The following is a 16,287-nucleotide window of genomic DNA, read 5'->3' on the forward strand; positions in this document are numbered from 1 at the left end:
TGAAAATTAATGAAAATAAAAAAATTGCCTTAAAAGTTGATTTTAGTTGACTTCGGTCAATGTTTTGAGTAAACGGACCCGGACCCATATTTTGACGGTCCCGGTGGGTTCGTAATGAAATATGGGACCTAGGCGTATGCCCGAAATCAAATTTGGAGGTATCTAGGTCGAGTTATGAATTTTTTATGAAAATTAAAAGTCTGAAAATCTAATATTTTTAAGAATTGACTGATGTTTGGCATTGTTAGTACTGGGTACGTATTTTGGCTCCGGAGCCTGGTATAGGTTCATTATAATATTTAAGACTTGTCTGTGAAATTTGGTGAGAAACGGAGTTGGTTTGACGTGATTCGGACGTCCAGTTGAGAAAATAGAAATTTTAAAGTGTTCTTGAGAATTTCATTAGATTTGGTGCTAAATTTGTAGTTCTAGGTATTATTTTGGCGATTTGATCACGCGAACAAGTTCGTATGATATTTGTATACTTGTGTGCACTTTTGGTTTAGAGCCCCGAGGGCTCGGGTGAGTTTCGGATAGGCTACGGAGTGGATTGAACATAGAAATCATAGCTGATGTGCTTCAGGTCTGCAGACTTCGCAATTGCGAGGTCTGGCTCGCAAATGCGAGCATCGCATTTGTGAGCAGTGGGGTTGGAAGGGGACCTTCGCATTTGCGAAGTTCAGGATCGCAATTGCGATCATCACATGCCGCATTTGCGAACGGTTGTCCGCATTTGAGAGATTTTCATCGCATTTGCGATGGTTCAATGTTCGCAATTGTGAACAAATGGTTCGCATTTGCGAAGGCAGCAGAGATGCGAGGAGTTTGCATTTGCGATATAATTCTCGCATTTGCGAAACCCAGGACGCAAATGCGACATCTGCAGCTGATCAAAATGACTTTTGGACGGGATTTTTGATTCATTCCCCAAATCTTCAAAACCTAAAACACAAGAGGCGATTTTCCAAAGACCATTTCTTCCCCAAATCATAGGTAAGTGATTCTAAACTAGTCTCTTTCAATCTTTCACTACATTTTATAAGATTTTAACCTAAAATCTAATATTTTCATGGTGGGATTGGGGATTTTTGGTAGAAACTAGGGATTTCAAAATTTGGGGATTTAGACCTCAAATTGAGGTCGGATTCCAAAACCAATTGTATATCCGGGCTTTAGGGTGAATGGATAATCGGGATATGGTCCGAATTTCGGGTTTGGACCAAGCGAGCCCGGGTGTTGACTTTTTTTAAAAATGGCCTAAATTGAATTCTTTGCAATCGTGGGTAGTTCCTAAAGCTTGAATTGAATCGTTTGGTTGGTAATTTTCTAGATTCTATTAGTCCAAAGGCTTGTGTGAAAGGAAAAACTGTGATTGAGTATTGAGTGGCCTTCGGAGCGAGGTAAGTGTCATGGTTAACCTTAGCTTGAGGGATTAGGTATTATGTGCCTATTTGCTACGTGTTTGTATGTCGAATACAATGTATAGGTGAGGTGACGAGTACCTATGCGTTGTTTTCGAGTCATAACATATGAGTGAGCCTTATTATTGTAATCGTAGCTTTCCTTGATCATATTGTTCATGATTAGACTAGTTATTCGTTATGTTGAACAACTCTGATTATGTTCTACGAAAATTGGTATTGATTGAGTATTGACTCAAAGTTGTGGTTAGTAACGTGGAAATGAATATTGAAGTAAGACTTGTTCTTGATATTTCTATCTCCGTGTTGTTATTGTTCATTATCTTGGTAAGGGAGAGTGTTAAAGCACAAAGGGTGATGCCGTGCAACGTTTTGTGAGTGAGTGATAATGCACGAAGGGTGATGTCGTGCCATGTTATGAGAGAGTTAATGCACGAAGGGTGATGCCGTGCCGTTTCTATTATTTCTTATGGTGAGGTTGAGAGTAAAAGCACTAAGGGTGATGCCGTGCACTTTTCTATCGGCTCTTATGGTGGGGTTGAGAGTAAAAGCATGAAGGGTGATGCCATGCACTTTCCTATTATTTCTTATGGTGAGGTTGAGAGTAAAAATACGAAGGGTGATGCCGTACACTTTCCTTTATTGTGTTTACTTGTTTCTTTCTGTTAAAGATATATCGATTGATCATGTTCTCATTCCTGTTGTGATTTCTCGCCATGTAATCCCCTCGGCATGTCCCCTTCCCAATATTTATTGCCTTGTTTCTTTAATTGTTGTTATTATTGTATAAATTGATATATTGTACAGTTTTATTTGTAGGTGTCTTGTCCTAGCCTCGTCACTACTTCGCCGAGGTTAGACTCGACACTTACCGGTACATTGGGTCGGTTGTACTGATGTTGCACTCTACACTTTCTGTGCAGATTTTGGTACCGGACCGAGTTGACCCTGAGTCTAGCTGCTGGCCTGATCCGTTTGGAGACCCAAGGTAGTCTTGTTGGCGTCCGCAGGCCTTGGCATCCCCTTCTATGCATTTCCTTTACTGTTTCATTTGTATCGAAGACAGTTGTATTTCCTTCAAATATTTACTTGTAGTGAAATCTTAGAAGTTCGTGAATTATGACTCCATATTCGGGTGGTAGTAATTAATACAGTTTTTATATTATTTCGCACTTATTATATTTCATCTTAGCTAATTATTATTATTTACTGAATGGAAATAAGAATTTGGTTTAATGATTCTCTAACATTGGTTTGCCTAGCAAGTGAAATGTTAGGCGCCATCACGGTCCCGACTGTGGGAATTTCGAGTCATTACAAGTTGGTATCAGAGCACTAGGTTACCTAGGTCTCACGATTCACGAGCAAGCTTAGTAGAGTCTGGAGGATCGGTACGGAGACGTCTGTGCTTATCTTCCAAAGGTTATGAAGTTTAGGAACAAACTTCACTCATGTTCTTCTCTGTCGTGCGATTTTGTCTTCTCAACACTGATTGGACTCTTCTACTCTTATTCTCTCACAGATGATGAAAACATGTACTGCTTCCTTAACTGAGCTACAGCCAGAGGCTCTAGTGGCAGCTCCTACGCGGGGCAGAGGTCGAGGTCGAGGCCGTGCCCGAGGCCGAGGTAAGGGCAGAGCTCATCCCAGAGCCCGAGCAGCAGCCCCAGCAGTGGAGCCTCAGATAGATCTTGACGAGGAGGTTCCAGCCCAGACTGTTCTTGCCGGACCAGCTCAGGTTCCGGAGGGGTTCATTGCCACCCAGTACTTCAGGACGCTTTGGTCCGTTTGGTGGGCCTTATGGAGAGTGTGGCCCAGACTGGCGTATTTCCCATGGTACTAGCAGTCTCTCAGGCTGGGGGAGTAGCCCAGACAACCATTACTCCCACTCCGGAGCAGATAGCTCCCCAGTATCTGGCCCCAGCAGCTCATCCAGTCTGAGTAGTTTAGCCGGTTGTTGTGCCACAAACCGGTGATGGCTCAGCTATGTCTTCTGAGGCTTTATGGAGATTGGACAGGTTTACCAAGCTCTTCCCAGTTCACTTCAGCGGTGCTCCTTCAGAGGATCCCCAGGAGTATCTCGACAGTTGTCACGAGGTTCTACGGAACATGGGTATAGTGGAGACCAATGGGGTCGATTTTGCTGCATTTCAGATGAATAGTTCCGCCAAGAAATGGTGGAGAGATTATTTGTTGACCAGACTAGCTGGGTCGCCTGCTCTTACTTGAGACCAGTTTTCTCAGCTCTTCCTAGAGAAGTTTCTCCTTATCACATTGAGAAAGGAGCATCGACGTCAGTTCGAGCGTCTCCGATAGGGCAGTATGACTGTTACTCAGTATGAGACCCGTTTTGTGGATTTGGCTCGTCATGCTCTTATTCTACTTCCTACCTAGAGAGAGAGGGTGAGGAGGTTTATTAATGGACTTGCTCAGCCTATCAGATTGCAGATGGCTAAGGAGACTGGGAGTGAGATTTCTTTTCAGGCGGCTGCCAATGTCGCCAAACAAGTCGAGATGGTTATTGCTCAGGGAGGTCAGGGGTCTCACAAAAGACCTCACCACTCCGGCGGGTTCAGTGGAGCCTCATCTGGAGGCCGAGGTACTTATGACAGAGGCCATCCTCCCAGGCCGTTTCATTCAGCACTCCACATTGACCTAGAAGGGTGCCCCGTTCAGGTGGTCCGATAAGTGTGAGGCGAGCTTCCAAAAGCTCAAGACAGCTTTGACTACGGCACCGGTATTGGTGTTACCCTCAGGTTCAGGATCTTATACAGTATATTGTGATGCATCCCGTACTGGTCTAGGTACGGTATTGATGCAGAGTGGTAAGGTTATTGCATATGCTTCCCGGTAGCTGAAGGTTCACGAGAAGAATTACCATGTTCATGATCTAAAGTTGGCAGCCATTATTCATGCGCTGAAGATTTGGAGGCACTATCTTTACGGCGTTCCATGTGAGGTATTCATGGATCATCGGAGCTTGCAGTACTTGTTCAAGCATAAGGAACTCAATTTGAGGCAGAGGAGGTGGTTGGAGCTATTGAAAGACTATGATATCACCATATTGTATCATCCCGGGAAGGCCAATATGGTGGCCGATGCTTTGAGTAGAAGGTCAGCTAGTATGGGTAGCCTTGCATATATTCCAGTTGGTGAAAGACCGCTTGCATTGGATGTTCAGGCCTTGGCCAATTAGTTCGTGAGGTTGGATGTTTATGAGCCCCAGCTGTGTTCTAGCTTGTACAGTTGCTCAGTCTTCTTTGTTTAAGCGCATCAGGGATCGGCAGGATGATGATCCTCATTTGCTTGCCTTAGAGATACAGTGCGACACGGTGGTGCCAAGCAGGTTACTGTTGGAGATGACGGAGTTTTGAGGATGCAGGGTCATATTTGTGTGCCTAATGTGGATGGACTTCGTGACTTGATTCTTGAGGAGGCCCACAGTTCCTGGTATCCTATTCATCCGGGCGCTGCCAAGATGTATCAGGACTTGCGGCAGCATTATTGGTGGATGAGGATGAATAAATACATAACTACATATGTAGCTCGGTGTCTAAATTGTCAGCAAGTAAAGTACGAGCATCAGAGACCTGGTGGTTTGCTTCAGCAGATAGAGATTCCTGAGTGGAAGTGGGAGCGTATCACTATGGATTTTATTGTTGGACTCTCGCGGACTCAGAGGAAGTTCGATACCGTTTGGGTCATTGTAGGCAGGCTGACTAAGTCAGCGTATTTCATTCTTGTGGCAGTTACCTATTCTTCGGAGCGGTTGGCAGAGATTTACATCCGCGAGATCGTCCGTCTTCATGGTGTGTCCGTGTCTATCATTTCTGATCGAGGTACGCAATTCACCTCGCACTTCTGGAGGGAAATACAGCGTAAGTTGGGTACGCGGGTTGAGTTGAGCACAGCATTTCATCCTCAGATGGACGGGCAGTCTGAGCGCACTATTCATATCATGGAGGATATGCTCCGCGCATGTGTTATAGACTTCGGAGGATCATGGGATCAGTTCTTGCCCCTTGAAGAGTTCGCCTACAACAACAGCTACCAGTCGAGCATTCAGATGGCTCCCTATAAGGCATTATATGGTAGGAGGTGTCGGTCGCTAGTTGGGTGGTTCGAGCCAGGGGAGGCTCGGTTATTGGGCACAGACTTAGTACAGAATGCCTTGGATAAGATCAAGATTATTCAGGATCGATTTCGCACAGCTCAATCCAGGAAGAAGAGTTATGTCGACCGCAGAGTTCGTGATGTTGCATTCATGGTCGGGGAGAGAGTGTTGCTTCGGGTATCACCCATGAAGGGTGTAATGAGATTTGGGAAAAAAAGGCAAGTTGAGCCCTAGGTATATCGGGCCCTTTGAGATTCTGGAGAAAGTGGGCGAGGTGGCTTACAGACTCGCATTGCCACCTAGTTTAGCAGTTGTTCATCTGGTATTCTATGTGTCCATGCTCCGGAAGTATCACGGCGATCCGTCCCATGTGTTTGATTTTAGCTCTGTCCAGTTGGACAAGGATCTCACTTACGAGGAGGAGCCGGTGGATATTCTAGCCCGGCAAGTTCACCAGTTGAGATCAAAGAGTTATCCTTCAGTTCGAGTGTAGTGGAGAGGTTAGCCTGTTGAGGCGGCTACTTGGGAGTCCGAGTCCGATATGCGGAGTAGATATCCCCGCCTTTTCACCAGCCCAGGTACTTTTCTATGTCCGTTCGAGGACGATCGATTATTCTAGAGGTGGAGAATATGATGACCCAAAAGGTCATCTTATATTTTAGAACTCGATTCTGCGCTCTTAAGCCTTAAAAATCTCATTTTTACCTTCCTCAATTTGCGTGCACAGTCCGGGTGTGTTTTCGGAAAGATTTTTATGTTGAAAATTGATGAAAATAAGAAGTTTTGCCTTAAAAGTTAATTTTAGTTTATTTCGGTCAATGTTTTGGGGAAATGGACCCGGGCCTGTGTTTTGACGGTCCTGGTGGGTCCGTAATAAAATATGGGACTTGGGTGTATGCCTGGAATCGAATTCGGAGGTCTCTAGCTCGAGTTATGATTTTTTGATGAAAATTAAAAGTCTGAAAATCTAATGTCTTTAAGAATTGATTCATGTTTGGAATTGTTAGTACCGGGTCCGTATTTTAGTTACGGAGCTCGGTACAAGTTTATTATAATATTTAAGACTTATCTGTGAAATTTGGTAAGAAACGGAGTTGGTTTGACATGATTCAGACGTCCAGTTGAGAAAATAGGAATATTATTAAAGTGTTCTTAAGAATTTTATTGGATTTGATGCTAAATTCGTAGCTCTAGGTGTTATTTTGGCGATTTGATTGTGCGAGCAAGTTCGTATGATATTTTTAGACTTGTGTGCACTTTTGGTTTAGAACCTCGAGGGCTCGGGTGAGTTTTGGATAGGCTACGGAGTGGATTGAACATAGAAATCATAGTTGGTGTGCTTCAAGTCTACAGACTTCGCAATTGCGAGGTCTAGCTCACAAATGCAAGCATCGCATTTACGAGCAGTGGGATTGGAAGGGGATCTTCGCATTTGCAATGTTTAGGATCGCAATTACGATCATCACATGCCGCATTTGCGAACGGTTGTCCGCATTTGCGAAGATGGACTCGGACTGGGATTCTCGCATTTCCGAGTTTTTCATCGCATTTGCGATGGTTCAATGTTCGCAATTGCAAACAAATGGTTTGCATTTGCGAACGCAGCAGAGATGCGAGGAGTTCGCATTTGCGGGCTTCGCATTTGCAAAGCCCAAGTCACAAATGCGACATCTGCAGCTGATCAAAATGACTTTTGGACGGGATTTTTGATTCATTTCCCAAATCTTCAAAACCTAAAATACAAGAGGCGATTTTTCAAAGACCATATCTTCCCCAAATCATAGGTAAGTGATTCTAAACTAGTCTCTTTCAATCTTTCACTACGTTTTACAAGATTTCAACCTAAAATCAAAAGTTTTTATGGTGGGATAGGGGATTTTTGGGTAGAAACTAGGGATTTCGAAATTTGGGGATTTAGACCTCAAATTGAAGTCGGATTCCAAAATCAATTGTATATCCGGGCTTGGGGCTTAATGGGTAATCAGATTTTGATCCGAATTTCGGGTTTAGACCAAGCGAGTCCGGGTGTTGACTTTTGTTGATTTTTTTCAAAAATGGCCTAAATTGAATTCTTTGCAATCGTGGGTAGTTCCTAAAGCTTGAATTGAATTGTTTGGTTAGTAATTTGCTAGATTCTATTGGTCTGAAGGCTTATGTGAAAGGAAAAGTTGTGATTGAGTATTGAGTGGCCTTCGGAGCGAGGTAAGTGTCGTGGTTAACCTTGGCTTGAGGGATTAGGTATTATGTGCCTATTTGCTATGTGTTTGTATGTCGAGTACAACATATAGGTGAGGTGAAGAGTACCTATGCGTTGTTGTCGAGTCATAACATGCAAGTGAGTTTTATTATTGTAATCGTGGTATTCCTTGATCATATTGTTCATGATTACGCTAGCTATTCATTATGTTGAACAACTCTGATTATGTTCTACGGAAATTGGTATTGATTGAGTATTGACTCAAAGTTGAAGTTAGTAACGTGGAATTGAATATTGAAGTAAGACTTGTTCTTGATATTTCTATCTCTGTTGTTATTGTTCATTATCTTGGTGAGGGAGAGTGTTAAAGCACGAAGGGTGATGTCGTGCAACGTTTTGTGAGTGAGTGATAATGCACGAAGGGTGATGCCGTACCATGTTATGAGAGAGTTAATGCACGAATGGTGATGTCGTGCCGTTTCTATTATTTCTTATGGTGAGGTTGAGAGTAAAAGCACGAAGGGTGATTCCGTGCACTTTCCTATTAGTTCTTATGGTGAGGTTGAGAGTAAAAGTACGAAGGGTGATGTCGTGCACTTTCCTATTGTTTCTTATGGTGAGATTGAGAGTAAAAGCATGAAGGGTGATGTCGTGCACTTTCCTTTATTGTGTTTGCTTGTTTCTTTCTGTTAAAGATATATCGATTGATCATGTTCTCATTCTTGTTGTGATTCCTCACCATGTAATCCCCTCGGCATGTCCCCTTCCCAATATTTATTGCCTTATTTCTTTAATTGTTGTTATTGTTGTATAAATTGATATATTGTACAGGTTTATTTGTAGATGTCTTGTCCTAGCCTCGTCACTACTTCGCCGAGGTTAGACTCGACATTACCAGTACATGGGGTCGGTTGTAATGATGCTGCACTCTGCACTTTCTGTTCAAATTTTGGTACCGGACCGAGTTAACCCTGAGTCTAGTTGTTGGCTTGATCCGTTTGGAGACCCAAGGTAGTCATGTTGGCGTCTGCAGGCTTTGGCATCCCCTTCTATGCATTTCCTTTACTGTTTCATTTGTATCGAAGACAGTTGTATTTTCTTCAGATATTTACTTGTAGTGAAATCTTAGAAGTTCGTGAATTGTGACTCCAGATCCGGGTGGTAGTAATTAATACAGTTTTTATATTATTCCGCACTTACTATATTTCATCTTAGCTAATTATTGTTATTTACTGAATGGAAATAAGGATTTGGTTTAATTATTCTCTAACATTGGCTTGCCTAGCAAGTGAAATGTTAGGCGCCATCACAGTCCCGACGGTGGAAATTTAGGATCGTGACATTTATATGCTTTGCATGGGGGAATAACTTAATTAGAACAACAAGAATCACTTAAATTCAAAGTCATTTTGCCGCCCTTGAAAAAGTCAACCAATTATATAACTACATTTAGATGGTTAAATCCATTCATACAATTCCTTTGTTAATACATAATAATAATAATAATAATAATAATAATAATAATAATAATAATAATAATAATAATAATAATACGGTTATAGGCCAGCTTGCATGCACGTCGACTATTTTATTTGGTATTTGCTACCTTCCATTAACAAAGATATGGGGTCGTCATTCTATCCCCGATAATTAGGCAGATGAAAGAAAATCACGTAACGTTCATTCTCTAATTAAAATCATGAATTATCATGTAAAGTCTATGATTATTCATGATTATATTATTCCAAAATTAATTCGGAGAAAAATAAAATAGAAAGGGCCAGTCGAATTTAGATTTAGTGCATTCAGAATGAGCGTAATCTTATTATATACATATAATTTAACTTTTTATGTATATATACATAGTTGGAGTAGAAAACAAACTCGGTTGAACCCACACAACCTGTCCCGAATCCATCTATGCTTTTATTGAATCATCCGCATTCACTATATATATTAATAATATTCAATCATTATCCTGTGGAGTCTATGATTATTCATAATCATATCTTTTCAAAATTTAATTCAGAGAAAGAAGAAAACATATCTGCTGTGTTTATTAGAAAAATACAGTTTTTAGCTTTCAGTGGACGTATTAAACGTTTAATTAGCAGAAGCATCTTTTCCACTCTCATTATACTAGAAAAAAATAATCATGGAGGAATTATGCAAATGGATTTCTAAAATAATAAACTGATTAATTAATTGTGCTAATATCGTTTATGCAATTTTCTTAACTTGAACTATACCGTGGGCGGTTTACTCTATATTCTACTACAATTGAGTTAAACACTACAAATTACGATGTACAGTCGGACCTCTTTATAACAGTTTCGTTTTTTGAAATTTTTTGACTGATATAATGAAGTGTTGCTATAGAGAACAGATATTATAACATAACATAAAAGATTGGTTCCAAAAAAAATTGACCAGTATAATGAAGTGTTGTTATAAAGAATAACTTTTATAAAGAGATCTGACCGCATATATTATATTATATATGAGCCCAATAGGATCAACTAGGCAACTATGGTATTGTTTTTTGCGTTAGAGAATATTGTTGTTTTAGTTAAAAAATATTAATACTTGTTCAAAATCAAATCTTAAGTGTGTCCTGTGTTGTAGTTGTATAAGAATAGTATTTAATATGATGTATTAGTAATGCTGCCGGAATTACTTTTTTTTATCGACTGTTTGGTTTGATGGTATTGCTAATGTTGATTTGCAATGTATAAGAATAGTACTGAATGGGCGATATAATGTAACTAATACATATATTAGTTATACATAAGTTAAAAAATACTACCAAATAAGGGATTAATAATACCAAAGGTACTACAAGGGAATCCTTAGAGTTTGTAGCATTAAAAATCTTTTACAAGGGAATCCTTAGAGTTTGTAGCATTAAAAATCTTTATCATAGCTATTCAGCAAATATGTTAGACAACTACATCTCAATCCCAAGTAAATTGGGATTGGATATATGAATTCTCACAACCATGTTAAATTCAATCTCATCTCAGGCATAAATATGTATGACAAATCCATAAAATACCCACAAATTTAGTAAGTATTTCAACATCTTCACATAAAAAGGGAAAAAGAATCCTAAAATCTAAAATCAGTCCTATGCTCCTCAGACAATATTCAAAATCATTCACAATCTGCCTGCAATATTCACAGCTCCTCCACAGTAGGATCTTGAAGTCTGATACTTAATTGATGATGATTTTCATTTTCAATATTGCAAGCATAATATATCCATCTCAGAGTAACAAGAAGGAAGACTAATCCCGCATATGGGTTTGGGGAGGATAGTACGTACGCAGACCTTACCCCTACCTTGAGAAAGTAGAGAGGTTGTTTCTGGTAGACCCTCGGCTCAGGAAAGATACAAAGATAAACGGATAAAAAGGCTCGGGAAAGGTAAAAAGGAGGGTGTAACAAGCAGGAAATTGGATATACAATACGCGTTAAATATCAAGTGATCAAAGACCTCCACGCTAATTGAGCATTAGATCCTGATTAAAGTTTGAATAGGAACAGATCAAAACTTAGATAATATAAACCTTAGTAGCTTTGATATGCCAAAAAATACTTCATGCACTATGAATCACTACTGGTATTGTCAATATGATACAAAGCTTGATATGCTTCGCGGACCGATGGCTTCATTCCCTAATTAACTAATTATGTAATTAGTTCACATGTTCTAGAAAATCACAAGGAAGTTCAACCCGGTTTAACAGTTGACCACCAGCTCAAAACCTCTGAAGCAAGCTCAACTCCTGCTTCTCTATCTGACCTGCAGAAGATATAGCAAGAAAAAGTCAGAAATCAACAGTTGGAACAGCATCGGATCGAAACACCATTGGGATTGAGCAGTTGAAAAGGGACCATTTCATCTTCAAGAAGAAAAATATATGGACTTGCATCCAGCGAGTACAAACTTATGCACCTTGCTTCAATTCTGAGCTTAGATCCCCCCCCCCCCCCCCAAAAAAAAACCCTTATCCACTTAAATAAATACCATGCTTTTGTCTGCTCTTGTCCGCAGCTAGGTTTGAACTCATGGCGTGCGTCTAACCCACATACCATGCGTTGTGCTCTTGCTACTGGACCAAAGCCTGAGGGGAGGGCGTGTTAGCCTAATAGTATTTTCAGTAAGATATTTAAAGCCAAGAGAAAAAAATGGAGTAATATAACGTTGCATTTTGCCTTCGGCTTTTAGGTTCCATTTAAGACCTCTAAGAATTTAGCACCATTTTCAATAAATTAGTTTTCCTCTTCAAGATGGACCACTAGAACCCCTCCTGTATCTTATAGTTAAGCTTTGAAAATGCCACCCAACCATCTTAAAGAGATGTGTCTAGTTCTTCAAATCCGCCTCCTAAGAGCAAAGGGGCTCGTTAGTCATGTTTTTGCCTCTTCTTTTTCCTCATTACTCTTATCTGTTCATTCCCTGCAACTTCCGGAAGATTGAAAACAAAATGAAAGATAACTCAACTGTCCAGCACTGCAACTACTGATATATGAATTCTAAATCCTCCTCTCGTCTTAGCTCCTGAACAGCAGCGGCTCTTTATCCCTTCTTATAGAATCCAACCCCTTCCTTCACAATAATTACCTCAAAAAATCCTCACTGCATATCCTTGAAACAGATTTCAAGTAGCAATTTTTCCTACATGACAAGTCTAGAGCTTAGGCTGAATGGTTTCATATCATAAGGGAGGAAAGGGGGAAGAGAAATGAGAATGGAGTAGCCTTAGGCATCCAGCTGAAAGGTCTCTCACTAGTTGTCAATACCTAGAAAAGAAAGCATGAAATTCTAGGGACAAAAAACGTACCACTCCACCAGGATTGATATGCATGAGCAACGTGAATTATATGATATACACCTAAATAGGCAAGCATAGGAATTTAAGCTCTGGATTTTATCTGCCTGTTCCTTATCATCTCAACTTATGTGACTCTTTTCTTTATCTGAATGACTTTTGTTTATTCCCACATTAAGTAAATGTATGATCTCTGAAAATATGTCAATTTTACAGAATAAATTGTAAAGTACTAAACTTTTTGCATATATTTGCCACCATTATCTCAGAATTAGACCTGCAGGTACAGAATATTTTAGCACCAAGAGCCACATTAAACTATGGAGATTAAAATGACAATGGAGTCCTTTGCGACTAAAGATTATATGCATCAGGGGAGATTTTTTATTACACTGGTATCCGATGTCTGGGCCAGCTTACAAGCACCTCAAATTCTCCCACCAGCACAGGTAGCAACAGGGGAACTTTGACCTTCACCAACAGAAATTCTTGACCTCAAAATGAGGATCTACCTTAATTATTGATCCTTTGAAAACTCATTTTTATCAGGTAAAGTCAATCTTGTGAACACTCTTATATCCGCTATAGTGGAATTGTGAGAAATATTCACTGCTAGATGATTTTCACCTAAGACACCCCAAGATCTTTGAATTCCCTACAACCTATATTGCGCGGACTCTCCAAAATATTGCTGCACCCGTGTTGGATCCTCCACAAAAAATGCACTACTTTTGGAGGATCTGACACGAACCCGGCAACATTTTCGAAGAGTCCGAACAACATAGCCTACAGCGCCAGGTGGAAAAACCATATGCACCTTCTTTAATTGTGTTAAAGGGTGAATGCTCAAATAACTAAATCGCAAAACCTATAACCTCACTGCTATAAAGCTCCTCATTTTAATAGCTGATCTCTTGGCTCCCCTGGGAAGGGAGGGGGGAAGGTGGAGGAGATATCTTACTCAAAAGTAAACCTCAAAGGCTCAAAATCATCCAACTAATATATCTATTAGGATTTCCATTCACTACATAAGTGCCTGCTCTGAACAAAATGTGCATATCAAGATTCAATCTTTCTGCTTCAACTATATATACAGAAGATACAGGATAATAGAATGAATTCTAATTGGAAAAATTACCATAACACGGAAGAAAACAAATGCTAAAGCCAGAACAGAAGCTCCTTAAATTTCCCATTCAGGAAAAAAAAAAGTTAAATTTTTAGACATAATGAACGGACCAAGTTGAAAACACACACACACACACACACAAAAAAAAAAAAAAAAAAAAAGTGAATACAAAATCAAGAAATGAGCTTAATGAGTTCTCTTCATATTTAGAAGCTTAATAAACAAATGGAAAACAGATTGGAGCAAAGTTTGCAAGAAAAAAATAATAAAAATAAAAAAAAAGGTCTGTAGTGTTTTACCTTTCTTGGGGAAAAAACCACCTTCCTGAAAAATCCAGTAGCAATGCCATGGCCAAAGAACTTAGTTTTGGTCCAAACAAACCCTAACTGGTCAAAGTGTTTTCACAAAAAAAGGAGAAACACAGTGAGAAAATGCATTCAAACAGATCTTAAAACACACACACACACACTCTCTCTCTCTTCTTGAAAAAGATTTGTTCTTTCTCTTTTATTATTTGTCTTGTTCCATTAAAGGCAGAGACAGTTTTAACAGTGAAACACTTCTCCTTTTTTTCTTTTTTTCTTTTTTTCTTTTTTCTGTGTGTGTGTGTGTGTTGGGGTTTAAGAAGGGGGTTTTCATTTTCCCCAGGTGCACGAATTACGAGGAAGAGAAAAGGGAGCCAAAGTTGCATAGGGAATAATAATAATAATATGTTGAAACGGCTACTGCCTACACATATTGCAGCACTCGTAATTTTCAAAAGTAGGTTCTCACTTAGAACTTCAGAAACTGAAACTGTTTCGGTACTTAATATTTTTGGCTATTTGTTGTAAACTTACACCATTTTTATTTTCTATTATTATGAAAAAAACCTCCTACACAAAGGTAAAGGTATTGTCTAGTTTTGTTAAGAAAATTATAGAGCATAATAATAACATATTCAGCGTAATCTCATAAGGGGTGTGGGGAGGGCAAAGAGTACACATCTTTACCTCATCTTGTACATATAGAGATGTTATTTCTGATAAATTTTCGCCTTAAAGAAAGCATATATAATCATAATAGTATTGAAAAAGAAATGCAGCAGTGAAAAAGTCAAAGAATCTGTAACATAATAATAATAAAACCTAAACAAAAGCTGTGTCAGATAGTAATTAATAATTTTTTATTATTTAATACTAGTGATATGTTTGATTTATTGAATTAAAATAAGATATACGGCGTATAATCCAAAATATGCTTTTGATTTGAAGTTGCATTTGCTTGGGAAATAGCTTTGAGAGAAGGACATTGTTGTCATTTGTTTGTTTTATTCATGATTAGCTAATCCGAGTACTGTAATTTCACTTTGAATATGCTATAAAATAAAATTATGATATAATATAATCTTGGAATTACTTTTTTCAAAATTGAAAATTCCAATCAAATATAAGATAAAATAATATCAAAGTTATCTTGGGTTACATTCTTCATCCCTGATACCGTACGACCCACTATGGTTTAATATAGTGGATGACCCTTTTATATTTACATAATTTTTCTTTGAAATTATTTAAATATTTATAGGAAAGCACGAACCAATAAATGCGTAATATGATGAATTCACTCTATTGTACTTATAAATAGTTGACTCAAGACTCCGGTAATTGATGATGGTTGTACAGTCTTAGACAGGGGCGGACCTAGCTCATAGATACGGATTTACTTGAATTATGAGTGGCAAACGGGCGGAACGGGGCGGATATGGACGGGTCAAAAATAAGAAATGTAAAAAATAGTTAAATTATCCGATCTGATCCATATTTAATACAGATAAAAAAAGGATTAATCGACGGACAGGGGCGGCCCAACCCTAAAACAAGTGAAGGCCCCAAATATTTAAGGGCCCCAAAATTACTAGTATTTCTCTATATATAGTTGTCTATTATTTATATAATTATTTTTTATTATTGATAAATTTATTTTTTTATTGTCATATTAATTTTTAATAATTCGATTTCTTCCTCTAATTAATATAACTAAAATAGTTTTCTGTCAATCTTATTTTACTTTTTTACTTAATTATATTTCTCTATTCATTAGTTGGTCACGTAACTATATCTAATAATCTAACTTATTATTTATTTTCCTTACATAAATTATACTCTCTCCGTCACAATTTATATGAAAGTGTTTGCCTGGACATGGATTTTATGAAATAAAGGAAGGCTTTTGAAACTTGTAATCTTAAATAAATCATAGAAGTTTTTGGGCTAGAAATCATCTCATTAATGGTAAAAAGAAAAATCTAAAGTTGAATTGTTACCAAATATAGAAAGGGACTTACTGAAAAAGAAGGAGTCACTTATGTTTTCTGGGTTCTCTCATTTCAGTTGTGATGTACGCAATCAACGTTAAATTCATTTAATTTTTTGTATTTTATAAAACTAAGTTCTCATTTTTTTAATTCCACATCCTCACTTGTCTAATTTTTTTAAAAATGATGTTCATTAAATAATATATATATATATATATATATATATATATATATATATATATATATATATATATATATATATATATATATATATATATAGCCTCCGATGAGGTTG

The 16,287-nt window shown here is 38.5% G+C and overlaps 1 long non-coding RNA gene across 1 annotated transcript; it reads right to left on the reverse strand.

Annotated features, from left to right (window-relative positions):
* Positions 1–11,173: 11,173 nt before the first annotated feature.
* On the reverse strand, positions 11,174–14,470 carry LOC104112356 (uncharacterized). The gene is made up of 2 exons (XR_689965.4): positions 13,996–14,470; positions 11,174–11,537 (listed from the first exon to the last, which is right to left on the reverse strand). It is a non-coding gene; the product is annotated as an uncharacterized lncRNA (long non-coding RNA).
* Positions 14,471–16,287: the final 1,817 nt, after the last annotated feature.

The sequence above is a fragment of the Nicotiana tomentosiformis genome, chromosome 8 (genome assembly GCF_000390325.3).
Source record: "Nicotiana tomentosiformis chromosome 8, ASM39032v3, whole genome shotgun sequence".
Taxonomy (NCBI): domain Eukaryota; kingdom Viridiplantae; phylum Streptophyta; class Magnoliopsida; order Solanales; family Solanaceae; genus Nicotiana; species Nicotiana tomentosiformis.